Genomic DNA, 20151 nt, shown 5'->3' with positions numbered 1-20151 from the left:
CAAAAGTCGGTAATTTCAAAACATTTATCCGGTCAAGTATTGCCACATTAAGGCCACCTTCAAATTTTCTGGCCTTCTTATATTCAGTATCCACCATGTGCGGTGCATAACGGGAAAGTTCAGTAAATTTCGTCTCGTATTCTGCAACGGACATTGTGCCCTGCTTCAGTTGTTCAAACTCAGTTACTTTCCTATCCCTAACACACTGAGGGAAGTACTTTTCAAAGAAGGACTCCTTGAACTGAGCCCAAGTCATAACAATGTTTGTTTCACGGATTAACATCCACCACCTTCTAGCTTCTTCTTGTAAGGTGAAGGTAGCTAACAGTACTTTGTTCGCTTCTGAGCACGGAAACACTTCAAATAATTTCTCTGTTTCCAGAACCCAAGCTTCAGCTTTTAGCGGTTCAAGGCCTCCCTGAAAGGATGGCGGTTTCATCTTACTAAATTTATAGGTGAGAGCAATAATATCCCCATCATCCGCATTCGTATTAGGTTCCGGCTGTACCGGAGGAGGAGGAGGTGGGGGCTGTTGGTTCTGTTGTTGTTCCAGTCTAGCAGTTATCAGTTCTATCATTCTTTCCATTCTTTCCATTCTTGCCTCAGTAGATGAGGACTCAGGTTCATTTGCATTGTCCATTTCACTATAAGCAGTTATAACAGTTTTAAACATAAGCAGTCATTTGCTTACCAGTTTAACACATTAACAGATATTCAGTCATAACGTAATCACACACTTAACATGCTCATGAGATGCCCTAATCACTTTTCTAGGACACCCTATAGCTCATTTGGACACGTGTGTGCGGTATAACTCGTGGTAAGTATCGCTCTGATACCACTCTGTCACGACCCAAACCCGGCCCTATGGGTTTAGCACCGTAACCGGCCAGTAATCCGAGATTACCGAAGGCCTGCTGAACAGTAATACAGTGAAACAGAGTACAGGGCCTGGCGGAAGCCAATACAGTAAATAAATAGTGTCCATTGAGCTGTGACAGTCTGTATGCAAAAAGGCTTTTCATACATTATACAAAAACAGTACAGAACAGTATACACAATATTCACATCCACTTAACTAGGGACTCAACCCCACATAACAGTACAGAAAACATTCCGTCTGTACAACACAGTATACAAAATTAACAGTCACACAGTACAGGGACCTAATCCCTGTATAACAGTACAGTAAACAGTCAGTCTATACAAAACAGTGAAACATTACAAAAAGGGGGAAATTCTAAAACACCCCTAAGCCTTAACAGTAGGCTCGGAACCTCGCAGTGAGGCACAAAGGCTGGCTTGACAAAACTGGAGTAACCCTGGCGCCTCTAGCTGCGGTCTGGTGCCTGTACACCTACATATATATATGAGCAGTGAGCTAAAGCCCAGTGAATAACATAAAGCGTAAAGGGGTTTAGAATAAAGGGAGTTCAAGATTAGCAATAAACTTAGCCTACACAATCCTAGTCCCAAATAGAAGCCTAGCTCTAATGGGCTTAGGATTTATTGCTAATCTTGAACTCCCAGTAGAATTAAGATAAATTCTCTAAAAGTTTCATCTTTACCCAAACTGAAGTCTTCTCTCATTCTAAGACTCTTGTCCCTTATCCGCTTATCTCGGATTCCGACATCTTCGCAGATAACCTCGGCTTAGCCGAGATCATCTCGGCATCATGACCATGACACGTGGCACCTCGGTTGACACTCCGGTGACACCTCGGCCACGTGTTGTCATTCAAAAATTATGTCCCCACACGAGCTATGCCATGTTTAATCACCATTGGACGAGCACTCAGTTTTTCATTCCTTGCTTGAGTGTTTTTGTGCTGTCTTCTTCTTGGGTGATTTTCCTTTTACACATAAATAGATAGAGAACTAGCTCCGATCGATTGTGATTAGTAGAGTTAGGATTAGTGCCTACTGGGTTCCAAATTTGCTGTTTTTTCTGTTTTTTGTTTTGGGTTTTTTGCCTTGCATTTGGTGTGTTGACGGAAATGATGACTACGACAGCCCATCCAATAAATCTTTGATTTCACCATTTGTTACGTCGCTTATTTACAGCCAAATATCAAATTTCACCTCAGTATTTAACCAGAATATCTCCACATATTTGGGTTTCTGCATAAAAGATGTGTGAGTGGTGTGCATTGCTTCATTACTTATTGCTTTTATTCCTATGTTTCTTGTGTTTCTTAAATTCTTTGGCTTTTCAGGGATGCTGATTGGAATGGAGCGTTTAATTTTTCGAACAATTTGGAATTTGTGACCAATTGCATTAAGCAGATAAAAGGTATTTGCATTTTATGCTGTCAATATTTAGGGTTAATCTAAAAGCAACAATAGCTGGTTTAGAATGTCAATAAAAAGAGGTATTTATCTCTCTTCCAATTCACCAGTTGAAAGGTGATGGCTGGGGCAACTACTCTGTTCTTCCTATTGCACAACCAACTTCAAGCATCGATTCCAGGATAGTTTAGTTGACTAAATTCCAATATATAGTTTAGTCTTATATTTTTTTTTTTGAAATCCCTATACATAGTAAGCGGGAACTAAGGTAGTGTTTGGTTCACTGGAATGGAATGATTATTTCATCAAAATTTAGTTAACCTAAAATAATGAAAAAAAACATTATAAATAGAGTCATTATTCATTATTGCAAGGGAATGATCATTGTGTAAGGAATCCTAAGGAATGCCCATTCCATCTCATTTTAGTGAACTAAATAAAGCATAAGGGAAAAGTGAACCAAATAAAGCATAAGGGAAAGGGTTGTCAAGTTTGCAACACAAATAAGAACTTAATGGCGCCCATGAACATCCCAAATTTGCCTTAATCTAAATTTTCTCCTTGTATTGCAACTCTGCTTCATTCGTGTTCTGATCTAGCTGTTTATGATGAATGTGACTAAGGGGTTGTTTGAGATGACCTAAAAAGTGTACTTTTTGTCTTTTTACGAAAAGATGTGTATAAAAGTAGAGAGGTGATGTGATGGAAAAAAGATAAAAAGATAAAAAGATGGATTATTTTTGAGTTGCCAAACTTGACCTAAATTAACAGGAGATGTCACACAGTGACTATGTACTGCAGCAGAAATAAAGTTCTACTTCAATAGCTTTTTCGAAAGGAGGTCATCAAATGCCCAATTTTTACGGCCCAACAAGAACTGTAACTTGACCTCTTGGGTTCCGGGTTGTGAGTCTGGATGGGCTTCAAGTGTTGCTCTAAATGTGAAGGTTCACCTCAAAAACTCAAAGGATATACCAGAGCAGACTCGTGCTACTCAACCATGTTGTGAGGGCTTTTTGCCCTCAGGGTATTACTTGCATGATCCATAAGTGTACTTTTAGTTCCTCTATTGCTTCTAGTTGATATTAATCAATATTTATGCATGATACAACTAGGCAACCCTGCATGTTGGTGCTTTAGTTTGTCTGTAGAAGTTGTTTAGGTTGTCATGGATATAAAAATTTGTTTTGGTGCTATCTGTTTGCTATTGATTGATAATTCACCATGACAATATTAATGTGGTTAGAATAGGTTCTAAGAGTTGTAGGATGAAATACAAACTTGTGCTTAATTAGTTCACAAAATTGATCTTACAAAATTCATGTTACAAAACATAATTTTTCAACCATTATTGATTGATCATATTTTTATGCTTGCCAGTATGAATTACTTCCAAGAAGCATGTATTGAGAGTTATATCACCTGAATGAAGATGATCCCATAGATAAGTGAAAGTGGCCACCGGCTAGTATTGTTTGATCAAGTGCAATGAGAGTCATTGTTCAAGCTGTAAATGCAGCCAGGACAAGGAAATGGCAAGAAATCATACATGCTGGGATGACTTACTTGGTTTTTCCTTGTAGAATCTCCAAATTCCTGTGTTAATTTGGAACAAAGGTCCAACGATATGATCTAGCATTGTTGAGCAGAAAAATATAAGAAAGGATGATGCATGCTTTTTCTTATGATACTTTGAGTATGATGACAAGCCAATATGAGGAGACTTGTAACATGTGATCTTCACCAACACCAAATCTTTTTTTTCATTACAAAGAGTGCTTTCCTTCCATGTTCATTAAAAAGCTAAGAAGCTTGGATACATACAGGGACACAAATATGGCATGATACAGACATGACATGACTGACACATCAGTTTTAAAAAAATCAACACATGATAGGATAGGTACATGACAATTTTCAAAAAAACCAAGACATGATATGATAGGGACATGACAATAAATATTTATATGTTTTATGTATACATGAAAAATAATGAGTTATTAATTTTTTATGTTACAAATACTTTTATATTTTATTATATCAAGTTACTAAGAAATAATTTTTTTAAATTCTTGTTATTGGAAAAGAAGTGTGAACAAAAAGTCATAATATTTTTTTTAGAAAGCTCTGATCCCAAACAAATTGGAAGTTTTGGATTTCAAATTCTTTAAAATTAAAATGTTTAAAGCCAGAGGGATTAATAGGAGTAAGCTCACATAATTTTTATTTTACTTTGGATTCCAAGATATTTTTTCTTTGAACTTACAATTTGTTTCATGTGTGTTTAAGTGATAGAGGCGTGTTTCCCTCAAGTGTCCGAAGCATGTCCAGTTCTAAAGAAATTAAAAAACAATGAGACATGTTTGTACCCATGTTCAACACATGTTGGGGAGTGCCCAACAAGTGTTTGTTTTCGACACAAACATGACACCTTCTTAGAAGTATTCATGCTGTTTAGTTTAAATGCATTATTCCCAGTAGTGCAATTTACAGATGAAGCTTGATGAATTCCAATCTCTATTAAAATTTGGGCCTAGAGATTTCATTCCCCTTTAGAAATGGGAAGGTCCATTTCTTTTCATAATTTGTCATTTTATATGTTATTAATCATATTTTAGTTAAAAACTCAGGGAAATTTAGTATTGAATAGCAACTAAGCAACAATTAGCATTATATTTTTTTCGCTTCCATTTCACAAATCGAACGCTTCATGTTTTCCGAAAATATGTCATTTTACATGCCTTTTTGCATATTTTTACCTGAAAACCAATACTTAAATGCACTTAATATTAAAAGGAAAACTAGTTGATACTTAAAGTTTCAGTGTATGTGCATGAGTTCATTATTAATGTATATGGTAAAAAATAAGACTAGTCATCTTGACATATGCTTTTGTTGCTATACAAAAATTCTGTTGCTCTCTAGTTAAAGTACAAAGATCACCCTCAATAAAGCAGACTTCTAAATCATCCTCTAGGCTTTGATGGTCACAACCTAAAGTTCTTTTAACATGTTTGTAATCTTAGGTAAAGTGTAATTTATCATCATATCTGAAAGTTGATAGTGTAAACTTATTGATATCTCAACTTGTTCGCCTAAGACACTGTTGCTCTTTGTTACTTTGTCATTGAAGCTTGTCCCTTAGGTTCCTATTGCCCACGTGCAAAGCTCAATCAAACTACTGGCATATGTGATCCGTGAGTTCATATCCTAACTTGAACTTATCTTTTCCTCATTATCAAATCTTTTTCCTTATTGTCTCACTCCCCCCCTCCCCATTACTATCACATGCTTATTATGGCTTATATGATCCACTGATTCATGTACTGGTAGAGAAAATTTTCAGATACAATTACCAACTACCTCCTGGAAAAAAAAATCCTACTTGTGGCGGAGCTGATACTTGGGCTGATGTTGCAAGTAGCAGCGAGATATTTTGTTCAGCAGGATCATACTGTCCAACTACTACTAATAAGGTTTCTTGCAGTAGCGGGTATTAAATTTGTTTCCTAAACTCACAGACTTGTATATTTGCTTACAACTCAAATACTTGAAGAATGTTTCAGAAAGTGTCTTCTGAATGATCAAAGTTATATATGTATATATATATATATATATATTTTAATCTATATTTTGATCATTACTTTGATGATAATGTATCACCTGTTGGTGATTGTAATCTGCATCTACTAATGTAATATTTTTGTGTAATTTTTCAGACATTATTGTCGGATGGGTTCTACAGGAGAAAATGTAAGTTTATGAAATAGCATTGTATTGTGATAGAACTCATTTATTCACATTGCTGCCATTGATTATAAAATGTAGCCATGTAGAGTAGTTTTCTTCAATATATTGCATGTTTAAGCTATAAGTAATCACACTTACTTGGAGTTTTGTTTTCTAATATTTATGCACTGATAGGATTTGCAAATAGGAGTTTAGAAGATGTCAAAAAATACTACCTACAAGCGGTTGTAGATTGGTTTAATCTCCAAAAATTCTAAAAATCTGGTCCAGTTTTCCCTGAATAGTTATGAGCTTTAATTTTTAACCACCACGCATGAAAGGTGGGAGAACTAATTAATTGAAAATGTTCAAGCATGTGTCTTCGATGGAGGCAGTAGGCTAAAAAACAAGTAAAGCTTGAGCAAAGCATTATATATAGACTAGTCTACTTTGAGACAGAATTTGAAAATTTCTTCTCCTTACCAAATAACAACTATTTTATCAAAAATATGGTTACACATTGCTAGATACAGGACTAAGATACATAAGATGATGCTCTTTTAACAATTTTTATATCCAGTAATGCATTATTAATACGTGGTGCTCTTTGCTCACTTTTTTTTTTTTTTTTTTGATCAGCGCTCTTTGCTCACTTACTTCTCTCTTTTTTTTGGTAACTGAAATTTAATGGATGTTCATTGGCCTACTTAGGTCACGATGATAGGATTATCCTCACATATTTATCATTATGGTGGATGTTAAAGAATCCAACTCAAAACCAACTGACAATGAGTGGAGGGGCCTCTCAAGTATATTAATCAAGCTGGAGTGGCTTAGAGAGATGATGTGGGATACTTCTAAAACTCCCCCACACATGTAGCCCAGATAACATGTGGAGGTGACAAAGGGTTAAGAGGTGAGGGATTAGACTCCGGACGAAGACTTGCCCCACTAGAGCCAAACAAGACCCAACTCTAACAGAGATGAGTGGAGGGGCCTCTCAAGTATTTTAACCAAACTTGGGGGTGGCTTAAGAGAGACGAAGTGGGACAAGTCTAACAGTAGAAAAACTCCACAAGGTAGAATCTTGGCTCTCCCTTTTGGTCCTAGGAAGATAGAAGTTAAACTCATGCATTGTAGAATACCTAAGCAATATTTATATAGGTACAGGGCTACAAAATAAACGCTGAGGCTAAGAAGTTGTTGCCTAATTTGCTAGCTAGGGCTATAACATTCTTATGGAATCTGCAAATTGGGGGATGAAGTCTTAGCAATTCTGCAGTAACTTCACTTGCTCCAAAGTGACATATAAAACAGTAATAGAATGGATCCCAAATAGCTTTTGATAGCGGATGATTTGTACCATTGAGATAATACCAAACCATAAGGGCACCTCTATAGATACAAAAATCGAGTTACAGACCCCGGTGTGATGAATGTGAGAAGCATCAGCTTATGAAATCAAATTAGTTAAATCACAAATTTATTGCAGATTTTATTTTCCAATAGTTCTTATTTATTTTTATTTTTTAATTTTATTTATTGAGATTTAGATCCTCTCCATTTCATCACAACCATGAAATGGAGAGGATCTCAATCCATTTAGCTGTATGGCATCTTTGGGCTATGAGGCACCAAATTGGTTTTCATGCCTTGCTTGGGTGCCACTTATATCACATGTTATCCAGGAGGCTTGAACATGTACGACAAGGATTTTGTACAAAAGTTTTCATCCACCAAACCAGAGAAAGTTATTTATGTGTTTTCTACATTATAATTTATTTAGTCATTTAAATTGCACTTAACACAATAATTTTTGGTACATAAATACATATTGGCATTTTGGAAATGCGTGAACTAGAGGATATTTATTTATTTATTGTATTCTTAGATTTGGGTCCCTAATTATTGAAAGGAATTAGGGGCATGTTGAGCTTATAAAGGACATTGATGGTTTGAAAATGACAAGTTTGAAAAGTGTGTCATCTGATTGCATGCTTTTAATAGATTACAGTGCTAGATTGATTTGTTTTAATGTCCTTGAATTGTGTACATGAAAGTATGGATAATAACTCCATTTTTCATAGTTGATGTATACTTGCAAATCTTGTGCAATGTATCACTACTGCATCTTTTGTTCTGCCAGTCACTGTTTTTGGTCTTCTTGGCCTCATTTTCACATTCTCTACTGCCTACTATAGCGATGCTGCAGTTTGTCAGTTTGCATGATAATAAATAGAGATGTTGCATTGGGATTTAACTTTTTGCTAATGATTTTGCAGCATGTTTCAGATTGAGTAAATGCAATTCAAATACAGAAAATCAAAACATCCATGCATATGGGATCATTCTTATTGTGAGTGGTTGCTTATAGTACAAGATCAAAAAACATTAAAATATATTTGATCTCAGGCTTGGTTCTACAGATGAAGGAACATTTTACGGTTAATTACCTTTTAGCTCCAAAGTATGCATGCTGTCATTTTGGTCCCCCAGTGTTTAAATTGTGTCAATTTTGTTCTATGTATAAAATATGTTCAATTTGGTCCACTATGTCCATAGATGGCATTAAATCTAGAGGTAAATTGTAAATGTGATTAAAATAATTACATTTTTAGTCCATAAACTATACTATTTGTGTCATTTTGGTCCATAATCTTTAAATTATGTCAATTCATCCCCAATGTACAGAAGTGTTTCGATTTGGTCCCTAACCTATTTCTGTCTCTCTTGGTCTAAACAATGGGTAAAGCGTGAAAACCATAAATACATATCCTAAAAATGAAAAGAAGAGCCAACATCTTTGGAGAAAAATATTCTTCCCATCCAACATGTATATGTATGTTAATTGCATATCAAAACATATTGGATGCGGAGATAAGAAAAAAAAATTCACGACGAAAAGTGTTTGGTTTTTTTCCCCCTCCATTGATGTTGGTATTTTAATTTTAATTTCATAATGATATGTATTTATGGTTTTCACACTTTATCCCTAGTTTAAACAGAAATGGGCAAAATTAGGTCGTGGGACTAAATCGAAACATTTTTTATATATTGTCATTGGGGAATAAATTGACATGATTTAAACATTAGGCAAAATGACATAAATTGCATACTTTAGAGGAGAAAAGTGCAATTTAGCGGCATTTAACGAATAGCTTTAACGGCATTTACGGATGGAATTAGGTTGGGAGACCAAATCGAAACATTTTTTATGCATTGGGGACTAGATTGACACAATTTCAACGTTAGGTACTAAAATGACACAAATCCCATATTTTGTGGACTTAAAAGGTAACTAACCCAAGATTTTGTATCTCACTTTTCAGTTAGTATTCATTTTGTGTGTTCTCTGAAAAATCTCTTTATACAGTGTGCATTTAGAGTCAAGTTAGAAATCATAAATTAATAGGCATTAATGTTATTATTCTCTTTGATTTTTGTGGATGAAAAAATATGCTAAAAATAAATGTTCTGGTGTACAAATATAAGGCACATACACACATTTTCAAGGGTGATATACTGTTTCCATAACACCATATATTATATTATATCTAGGGTGAATTAATTCTGTTGTTCTTTAATAAAATATCAATGTTCTTAATTTTCTCATGATGTATACACACCATGGACACTCACATATATGATTATATTTTCAATTCCAGTAATTACTTCTAGGAAAGAACTTTTCCAAAAATTAGTAATTGTTAAGCGATGGATTAATTAGCTAATTATTGTTGGAACATTGGTTTCTCAGAAATTAATAATTAAGGTTACTAAGTTATAGTATTTAATCATTATGGGGTTAATTGTATGTGTATTAAAAAATAAGTCATTTATTGAGGCGATCTTCTAATTTGTAGATGATTGCCTTTTGTACATTCCTTTGCTGAGAAAGTGAACAATTTCTACATATTGCAATGCAATTTACTGGGTCCTTGGGTCCTGAGTCATCAGGTAACCTTATTTTGTTTCCTATCTGTGCTTAATATGCAAAAACAGATTGACTTTAATTTAGGTCATTCAGGTGTCATTTGGTAACATTTATTGTTCATTGTTGGTAAAAATGAAACAAAAAATGTATTTGGTACATGTGTTTTAAATTTTTGTTCAAGTGAAAAGGGGTGGCCGGCGGGAGGTGTTGGCCGAATGTAGTTGTCGATGGTCATAGATGGTAGCTGGATATGGTTGTTAGTCGTGTGAGGTTGTTGCCGGTCGTCAGAGGTGGCAGTCAAAGGTGGTGTTTGGCCACTAGAGATGGTAACTAGAGGTGGTTGTCAGAAGACGTTGCCGGCCATGGTGGCTAGAGGTGGTGATGATGAGCGGTGGGTGGTGGTTAGAGGGGGTGGGAGAAGGAGGAATGAATGAAAACTTTTTTTTTTTTTTTTTTTGAACAAGGGAAACCAACGTTATGGTAACAAAAAATTTAGTCACTGTTTATAAGTTTTTGAAAACGAAATAGATACCAAATGAGTTTTTGGTACAACTTTGAAATTTTTTGTAAATATAAACAATAAAATTGTAAATATAAATGATACCATACATAACCTAAAAGTTTTCTCTTGCAGATACTTCGAATATAATCTAATGTTATGCGCTTGTCCATGTAGGCTGGACTGAGTATGGTACTCCTCGTTATTTATAATTGCTCAGACCAAGTCATCAATACTCGGTATAAAATACTGGCCAGTCCCGGGAAGCAGCAGCAAGAAGTGCACGAGAAACTGCACAAGCGAGACAAAGGTGGACGTCTGCAAAAGATGTTGCCAAGAAACGTGCAGTGGGTTTACAACAACAGTTATCTCGGACATTTTCGCGGAAGACAACTACTATGGGTCATGCTAAACCTAGAAAGGATGATGCCATGTTACCACCTATGGTTCCAACTAATTCAAGTGCAGCTCAGCAATCATCTTCTGCTCCAAAAGTGAAGAAAAAGGAACCAAGCAACCTAACAAAAATATTGCATTCCCTCGATGATAACCCAGATAGTAATGAGGGTTTCAATGTGGAGATTGGAGATAAAAATTTCAAAAAGAAAATGCCCAAGGCTAAACAATTGCATAGTAAAAGTCAAATATTTAAGTATGCATATAGTCAACTTGAGAAGGAGAAAGCTAAGGAGCAGAAGAATAAGAACTTGACATTTTCAGGAATAATTACTATGGCAACTTTTTTTTTTTTTTTGATCAGCAAAAAGAAGATTTATTGATGAAGAAAACATACAATGTATGATAATGTACATCAATAAAGAGGAGGGTGCAAAGAGCATCAAAGTGAAACATTAAGATCCCAACTAGGTTGGCACCTAGATGCACACTAAATCATTTGCTAGAACCAACTCCAAGCTCTAAGTTGGTGAGTAACCAACGTACAAAGTAGAAACAAAACAAGTAAAACACTCGCAGCAACAAAACAAAACAATATTGGAGCATCCAAAATCAGACCAGCAAACATCACCCAAAATCAGACCAGCTCCACAGCAACATTAGCATTAGCAACAGCACACTTTCATCACAAATAAGTCAATCTATTGAGTTATAGCATGAGCCCCAGAGCACCAGGGGAGAATGAACCACACAGCCAACAAACACCAGGGTAGAATGAACACAACAACATAGAGAGCATGAACACCACAACAACCAGCAATAGGCATAGAGAGCATCATACAGACCAACAACATTCACCAACAATGTAATAGAATCCAAACCACAGACCAAACAACAACCAGAATTAGCACAGCCAGAGCAGACATCTGCTTCAGACATCAGCAGAAATGGGACCAGAGCAGACACCAGAGTAAAAAATGCCACCAAACACAGGCATTCAGCCATTCATCTAAAGCAGACCATTCATCTAGCACCTTGCATTCATCTAGAGCAGACATACAGACCAACAACCAATTCAAACCTGAGCAGACCTCAAAGGATAACAAAGCAATCAGCCAAACAGCCAACTAGGCCTGCAGACCATTCAGCCATTCCTCTAGAGTAAACCATTCATGTAGCACCTAATCACAACGCAACCAACACAACAACAAAAGTACAGATCAGCAGCAAGCTCCACACTATAGACCATCACAGCAGACAGTAGTAACTCCCCATGCTTGTAGCCAGAGCAAAGAAAGAAAGGCAAACAACTACATCTTATCTCAGCCACCATTTCTAGGCATAATAAGACCTGGCCTGAAGTATGCTATGCAAAATCAGTGGTTAATATCATACTCCAGCCACAGAAGGATCCAACTTGAGGCTAAGACCAATCTTGTCACAGAAGCAAAATATATCAGACCAACATTTCCCATCCTCAGAAGCAGAGTTAGCCCAGAATTATCAGAATCAGCACAGTTAGATAGGAAAGCAAAGAACCACCAATCTGAGGTAAGACAAAGACCCAGACCTCCTCATAAACCTTAGCAACCTGATGCTAATGAGCGCACTACCACCAAACCTGACATTAGACTCAGCCACCTCCATTTCTAATGCAATGCCTTACTTGTTGCAGGTTAAATACCAAATCATTTATAGAGAACTCCACCTGAATTGGCGATGCTTTGAGCCACATAGCTAATCTGACCTTCACTAGATCACACAAATCTGCCAAATTTGGTTGAGAACCAGAAAATACACAAGCATTTCTATGCTGCCAAGTGGACCAGAGAGTAGCTAGAGGGAGAACAATCCAGATTTTCTTCTCCAGCTTCTTCATTCTACAACCAGACCAGTCATAGAGCCTGGTAGGACCCATTGCAAGCCCCACCATCTAACTATATTACACCACATCAACCAAACAAAAGGACAGAAAAGAAATAGATGATCCACTGATTCAACCTCATCATGGCAGAAAACACAAGCAAGATTAGCACTCTCAGTTAAGATTCCAATTCTATAGAGAAAGCTGGAAGTTTTAACCTTACCAAGCCAAGGCAGCCACCCAAAAAATTTCACCCTGGGAGGCGCAAAATTGTTCCAAATTAAATCAGCCACTGGCACTGCAGACCCCATAAGTGAATCACACCATTTATATGTTAATGCAACAGTAAACAGTCCAGATGGGTCAGCTCTCCATTTTAGTTCATCAGATCTGTTAGGACATATTGGTGGTGCATTATTAAGCAAATTGAATAATCTTCTAGCTTCCTCCTCCTCTCATACCAGCAAAGATCTTCTAAAGCTAAGATTCCATCCATCATCATCTGTCCTTCTCATGAAGAACTCACTAACCACACCATTTTTGTCATTTGATAAAGAAAAAAGCCTTGGGAATTCATGCATTAAATGAACATTACCAACCCACTTGTCCCTCCAAAATTGAATTCTACTGCCATCCCCCAAAACAATCTGTGAGTTATTAATATAAAAATTATGCAGCTCTGGAACGAATGTTATAGCATTGATTATACCAGACCAGATCTTAGAACCTCTGCCTATTAATTCTGGTAACCATCTTCCATTCCTTGTTGCATACTTTGTGCATATCACTACCTTCCAAAAAGAGTGATTCTCAACTCCAAACCTCCACCACCATTTTAGCAAAAGACATTAATTCATCGTTATAATCCTCCGCAAACCTAAACCACCTAATTTCTTACTCCTAGCAAGCACCTCCCACCGGACCATATGGACTCTTTGTTTGAGGTCTGATCCACCCCAAAGGAAAGCTGATTGCATTCACTCAATCTCTTTAGCCACTCCAGTAGGTATCCGAAACAATGATAAATAGTAGATAGGCAGATTAGTCAACACAGATTTGATTAAAGTTAGTCTCCCAGCGAAAGAAAGTAACCTTCTCTTCCATGAAGCCAGTTTCTGCTTGAACTTGTCAAGAACAGGTAGCCAAGTACTTCTCCTGCTTGGATTAGCCCCCAATGGAAGTCCTAAATAACTTAAAGGCAGCTTTTGGTGCTTAAAATTTAAAGAAGAGACAAACTCATGCAACAGACCATCATCCACCCCAATACCACAAATGACGCTCTTGTGATAATTAATTTTCAGACCTGATAAGATCTCAAAACATCTTAGAATTCTTTTGATATTACTCACCTCCATTCTATCCGCTTCACAGAATTCAATCGTATCATCCACAAATTGTAAATGTGTTATTCTCAATCCATTAGCACCCACCTCTGCTCCTTTAACTAAGCCCAACTCCTTAGCTCTACTCAGCAGAATGTTGAGTCCCTCTGCCACAATGTTGAATAGAAATGGTGACAACGGGTCACCTTGACGAAGACCCCTTTGAGGACAAAACTCAGATGTTGGTGACCCATTTACCAAAACAGAGATCTTAGCAGTTGATACACATGCTTTCATCCAGCTTACCCATCTAATTCCAAAGCCAAACTTTAATAACATGTCAAATAAAAACTCCTAATTAATGGAATCATAGGCCTTTTCAAAATCCAATTTAGGCACCAAGCCTTTTCTATTAGATCTCCTCCACCCATCAACTATCTCATTCGCTATCAAAATACCATCTAATATATTCCTTCCCCCCAAAAAGGCTGACTGAACCTCACTAATAATCATAGGCATCACCTTCTTCATTCTATTAGCTAGCACCTTTGCTAAAATCTTATACAAGGAGCCAATCAAACTAATGGGCCTATATTCAGTTAAGCAAGCAGGGCTGTGATTTTTTGGGATTAAAGCTATAAAAGAGCTATTAATCCCACCAACAAGACGAGCATTCTGATGGAATTCCCTCATAAACTGTAGCACATACACTCTTACAATTTTCTAACATTTCTTAAAGAATGACATGTTGAAACCATCAGGACCAGGGGCCTTATTACCATCACAGCACCTAATAACAGTCCTAACTTCCTCCTCTGTAAACTCTGCCTCCAACTGATCCACCACTTGAGCTCCACAAATACTCTTGAAAGGGCCAGACAATTTGGGTCTAACTTTCCAAGATTCAGAGAATTGCCTCATGAAATGGGCCTTAACTGCTGCCTTAAGTTCCAAAGGCTTCTCAATCATAGAGGCATTCACAACAATTGAACTTAGAGAGTTTCTACTATTTCTGCTGCAAGCCATAATGTGAAAGTATCTAGTGTTTTTATCCCCTTTAGATGCCCAGTTCAGTCGAGATTTTTGTAGCCAAATCCACTCCAACATTTTTCTTAACTTCCAAGCTTCTCCCCGCACTTCCTTTCTTCTAGTCAATTCTGCCCCAAGCAATGGTCTCTCCTCAGCTAGCAAGTCAAGGGCATGGACCTCTTCTTCAACCCTCTTCAGCTTCGATTCAACCTTACCAAACACCACTCCATTCCATTGTTTTAGTGCTTGTTTCAGTGCTTTAAACTTCATAAGACACTTATACCCCTGCCCACCCTTCCACTGCAAATTCTGACCAACTTTGCTGGACAAAGGCTAGGAATGTGGGGTGTAATAGCCAAGCATTGAGAAACCTAAAAGGTTTAGGACCCTAGTCTCTATCATCCTCCATTAAAATGATGGGGCAATGATCAGACAACATTCTAGGAAGACCCCATAATTTGAAGGTAAAGTTTTGCACCCACTCATAAGAAAATAAGAATCTATCAATTCTGCTCCATCTCTCTCTTTCTTGCGAATTGCACCAAGTAAACTTTCTCCCTAGCATAGGCATGTCTATCAACTGAAGTTGTTCAATCATATTATTAAAATCCTTTATCCCTTCTCGAACACCCAATTCTTTCAGAAATATTCCTAATTTCATTAAAGTCACCCCCCATACACCATGGCCCCTTGAAACTGGATTTTAACCTGACTAATGAATCCCAAAGTTCTTTTCTTTTAACCACATCATTAGGGCCATAAATATTAATTATAACACAATCAAAACTGAAAAAAAAGTGTACCTGATAGCAGGATAAAGTTTTGATTACTACAACAAGCCTTTAATTGGAATACCTCTGGATTCCAAATGCATAACAGCCCACCAGATCTACCAATCGCATCTACTGCCATAAAATCAAATTTATCTCCAGGCCACATAGTCCTAACCACTTCAGAACCAATTGCTGCCTTCTTGGTTTCTTGGAGTAGAGCAATATCTACTTTTCTTTCTACAAGATTTTTCTTTATTTTTCTCCTTTTTCAGGTCTTCCAATTCCCCTCACATTCCATGACTGTATCTTTATTAGCACGATAATTAACTTTTGAGCAGCTGAGATTAATAAACTAATCAACATCCCTTTCCCTTTGCTGAACTCTTTGCTTATCTTAGGCTTCAAGATCTTCTAATTTGCTAAGCACCTCCTCTTCTTTCCCTTCATAGTCCAGACCAAGAGCCTTACCAATTTGAAGTGAAGATTCCGCCTCCGACATCACTAGCCGTCCTCGACTGGTTTCATTTGCCATTGATAGTGAAATTGCAGCTACAGCCGACCTGAAGACTGCTCCTTTTCTCAAGTTCAATGAAGATTCCCCCAATTTCTTGATAGCATCGATCTTCCCCTTCATCTGTTTCTTCTGCGCTTGTTGTCTTTTAACTGTTTTGCCTTTCTCCTTCAATAACTCCTTTCTTGTTGGACGAAGGCTTGGTGATTGAATATGGCCTGTAAATTCAATATGAGGTTGAGAAGTGCTACACCCAATCTGAGATAGCCCAACATCTCTTTGTGCTGGCCCACCATGCCCACCAGTTGGTTGGGCCCTATTAAGGTCCACTTGTATTTGAATTCCGTCCCTATTGCCTTCTGAGCCCTTCAAACTTCTAATAAAACCAGGAGTGTAGACTATACCAGCTACCCTGCGCCTGACAGCATCATCACCATACTCGGAACTCGTCCCCAACCCTGCAGAGTCACTCACGCATGCGCCACTTTCCTCTGACCACAATAGATACATCATTTCTATCTCGACCACAATAGATACATCTCTCAATTGATCATTCCCATCGAACTCCTCTGCAATAGGTTGTGATAAATTTTTACCCACTCCAGCCATGTCACTCTTTAGGTCTGATTTCTTGCCCACTTGGACTTCCACCTCATCATCTTCTTTCTCAAGCTTGCTGTTTTTATCAGTAATTTGATCCTCTGCAATCGGCACTGCGGATTTTTTCTCACCGGTCCTCCATTCAGTGGATTGAGATACACACTGATCAGTCGTAAGTTTAGATACTATGATCTGTTCCTCATAGACCCTCAGTGGGTAAAGTATCCCCTTACACTCTAGATTGATGGTTTGGTTGATGGATTCCATAATTTTCGTGGCTATCTGCACTTTTCCACAGTGTAGCAACTGTAGACGTAGAGTATCATCATCCATGCCAATCACAACACCCCAGTTCTTGCCAATGCTACTAAAAGTGTTATAGCTCCATAAGTTCAATGGAAATCCATAGCAACTGAGCCATACTCTTCTTTCTTGCTCCATAATCAGCCCTTGTCTCCATTTAAGGATTAATTCGCACCACTCATTTAACCAATCTTTCATTAACGGAAGTTTTTCCTTCATGACTTCGACTGATTCAAATGAAAGAACCATATCCCGTCCTCCTCCTAGTCTCACTGTTACATCCTTGAAGCCTCTCCTAACCAGTTCCTTCCTAAAGTTGTCAGCTGAGGAGGATGAATGTAACCTTGCTATTACACTTTCGTACAGCCAACCATTACCTTCCTCATATGCGTTAGTGGTTATGATTTCAGCTGGTGCAACACCACTGCCTCTCACTACCTCCGCAAATGACCTTGCCCTTTGGTAACCAACATTAGACATGTGGTTTTTCTCCTTATGCATCCGAAGCTGTGGTATTTGTACCGACCTGTGCTTTGGCTCATACTCTTTCTCAAACTCTGCCATTTTGACTTTCAGTGCTCTATCATCACACCAAAGTCTGTTTGCTTTTTGTACTGCCATATCCGCTGCTATAGAGTAGTTGTATCGAACAAAGCCAAAGCGAGATCGTGTCAACTTTCTTCTTTTAGTAGGAATGAACACATCCATGACTACTCCATAGTTGGAAAAGATTGTATACAGCCCTTTTGTCCCCATTGTTTCTGGTAGATTATCCATAAATACAGAGTGAACTATTGCTTCTTCATTTCTGCTCCACACTCCCCTGCCTCCATGTCTACGTACCACTGGCTGTCATTCTCCTTCTTAGCCATATTGTTTACTTGCTCTTCTGTTCTCCATTTTTAGGTGTCTTGTCCAGTTGCTAGCAGACTTGGTAATGCAATGCTAAGAAAAGCTTGAGTAATGTTACTGATAAGATAAACGTTACCCAATCTGGTACTGTGGGTGCAGATTTAACGGTGAGGATTTGTTGAGGAGAATAAGGGGAAAGAAAATAATGTTTGTGGGGGACTCTCTAAGCCTGAATCAATAGTAGTCACTAACATGCATGATCCATGCTGCTGCGCCCAATCGACACTACTCCAATAATTACTATGGCAACTAATGACGAAATCAAGACCATGCCTCCAATTGAGGTTGCTTTCAAGGATCTAACACTAACTCTGAAAGGGAAAAAAAAACATATAATGAGGTGTGTTACTGGGAAGATTATGCCTGGTCGAGTTTCAACTGTCATGGGTCCATCAGGGGCTGGAAAAACAACATTTTTTTCTGCTTTGGCAGGAAAGGTTACTGGATGCACCATGACAGGTTTAATTCTTATAAATGGAATAGTTGAATCCATTCACTCATACAAGAAAATTATTGGTTTTGTCCCACAAGATGATGTTGTGCATGGAAACTTGACAGTAGAGGAAAACCTCCGGTTCAGTGCCCGGTGCAGGTATGCCGCATTTAGTTCTTCATTGCTTAACGTTTGTTCTTCTTCTATGAAGCATGTCTACGGGTACTAGTATGTCGATACATTAAAATCTAATTAAAGTAAGGTATGGGTACAATTGGTTACATATGTAAAAAATATTTATTTTTAATTGGAGTAATGCAAAAATTTGTTAAATAGTTTAGTTGGTTAAGATCTAACCTACAATTCTCATTTTATGCCAAAGTAAGATATAAACCAAAATTAAAAGTCAATATATTAAATAACTTATAAACTAAAGCTTAATAGTAAAATCATGCTAGGCATAAAATAAAAAAATATAAAATATAAAAAATCTAATGAAACTAACTTCATCTTTATATAGAAGAAAACACTATTCCTGTTGAGTTATACGGCTTGGGTATATATTAGGTAACTCTGTGCTATGGAAAAAATTAAGAAGAAAAAATTTGGATAAATGTTTCATGTACGCAGAAGTACCATACAAAGTATCAATGCTTGGTGGGTATCCGGTACGAGTGAGACATGTTTGTCGAAATATTCATACTTTATGGTTCCCCTTGGCTTTCTGTAGTACTAATGATTCTTGATGGTTAATGTTGAAATTATCTTCCAGTCACATAATGTTTTGATTTGACATATTAAAACCCTACTCAGCGCTTTTTTATTTTTTGAGTTTTAACGTTGGTTTCTTTCCATTTCTTCTGTTAGGCCTACATAATTTAACATCCAATATTTGTTTTAAAATGCTAATTGTTATCATTTTTGTTGCATTTCTAAATAATATAGACTGGCTGCTGACTTGCCAAAAGCTGATAGGGTTTTGGTTGTTGAAAGAGTTATCGAGTCCTTAGGGCTGTAGCATGTGAGAGATTCCTTGGTTGGTACTGTAGAGAAGCGAGGAATCTCAGGAGGCCAGAGGAAGCGAGTAAATGTTGGGCTGGAAATGGTCATGGAACCTTCACTTTTAATCTTGGATGAGCCCACATCTGGTTTGGACAGTTCTTCTTCTAATTTACTTCTTAGAGCTCTTCGACGTGAAGCTCTTGAAGGGGTAAACATCAGCATGGTTGTTCACTAACCTGTAGACACCCCATTTTTGACCAACCTTGAGACTCAGACGTCACTAATTGAGCACTTGGTGATATTGCATATTGTGCTCGTTCAGAAGTTTCAGAGTCTCGGCTGCGAGCCTTGCCTCCAGACTTCCGGACTCTTTCATGCTTTGCCTCGGTTTGCGAACCAGGCTCGGTTTTCTCTGTTTTCTCTTCGCGAAGGGAGGGAGAGGTCTTGTAGACCATCTCTCAGTGGCCGTAGGCTACATTTTGTGGTCGAGGCCATTTTGCCCGTTTGGAGTCCGGTTTCCGATTTTTCGGAGCCGTTGGCCGTGTGCCTCGGTTT

The 20151-nt window shown here is 37.5% G+C and overlaps 1 pseudogene across 1 annotated transcript; it reads left to right on the top strand.

The window, feature by feature from the left end:
• The first annotated feature begins 1493 nt into the window (after positions 1 to 1493).
• Positions 1494 to 19831, top strand: LOC114269257 (putative white-brown complex homolog protein 30; annotated as a pseudogene). The gene is made up of 11 exons (XR_014341469.1): positions 1494 to 1529; positions 1883 to 2136; positions 2217 to 2293; positions 3061 to 3334; positions 5423 to 5486; positions 5636 to 5782; positions 6009 to 6046; positions 8301 to 8374; positions 10629 to 11172; positions 18394 to 18753; positions 19540 to 19831. The product of XR_014341469.1 is annotated as a putative white-brown complex homolog protein 30 (transcript).
• Positions 19832 to 20151: the final 320 nt, after the last annotated feature.

The sequence above is a fragment of the Camellia sinensis genome, chromosome 10, assembly GCF_055761805.1.
Source record: "Camellia sinensis isolate YWXY chromosome 10, ASM5576180v1, whole genome shotgun sequence".
Lineage (NCBI taxonomy): Eukaryota > Viridiplantae > Streptophyta > Magnoliopsida > Ericales > Theaceae > Camellia > Camellia sinensis.
The sequence above is the reverse complement of the archived record's forward strand: the minus strand, read 5'-3'. Positions and strand labels throughout refer to the sequence as shown.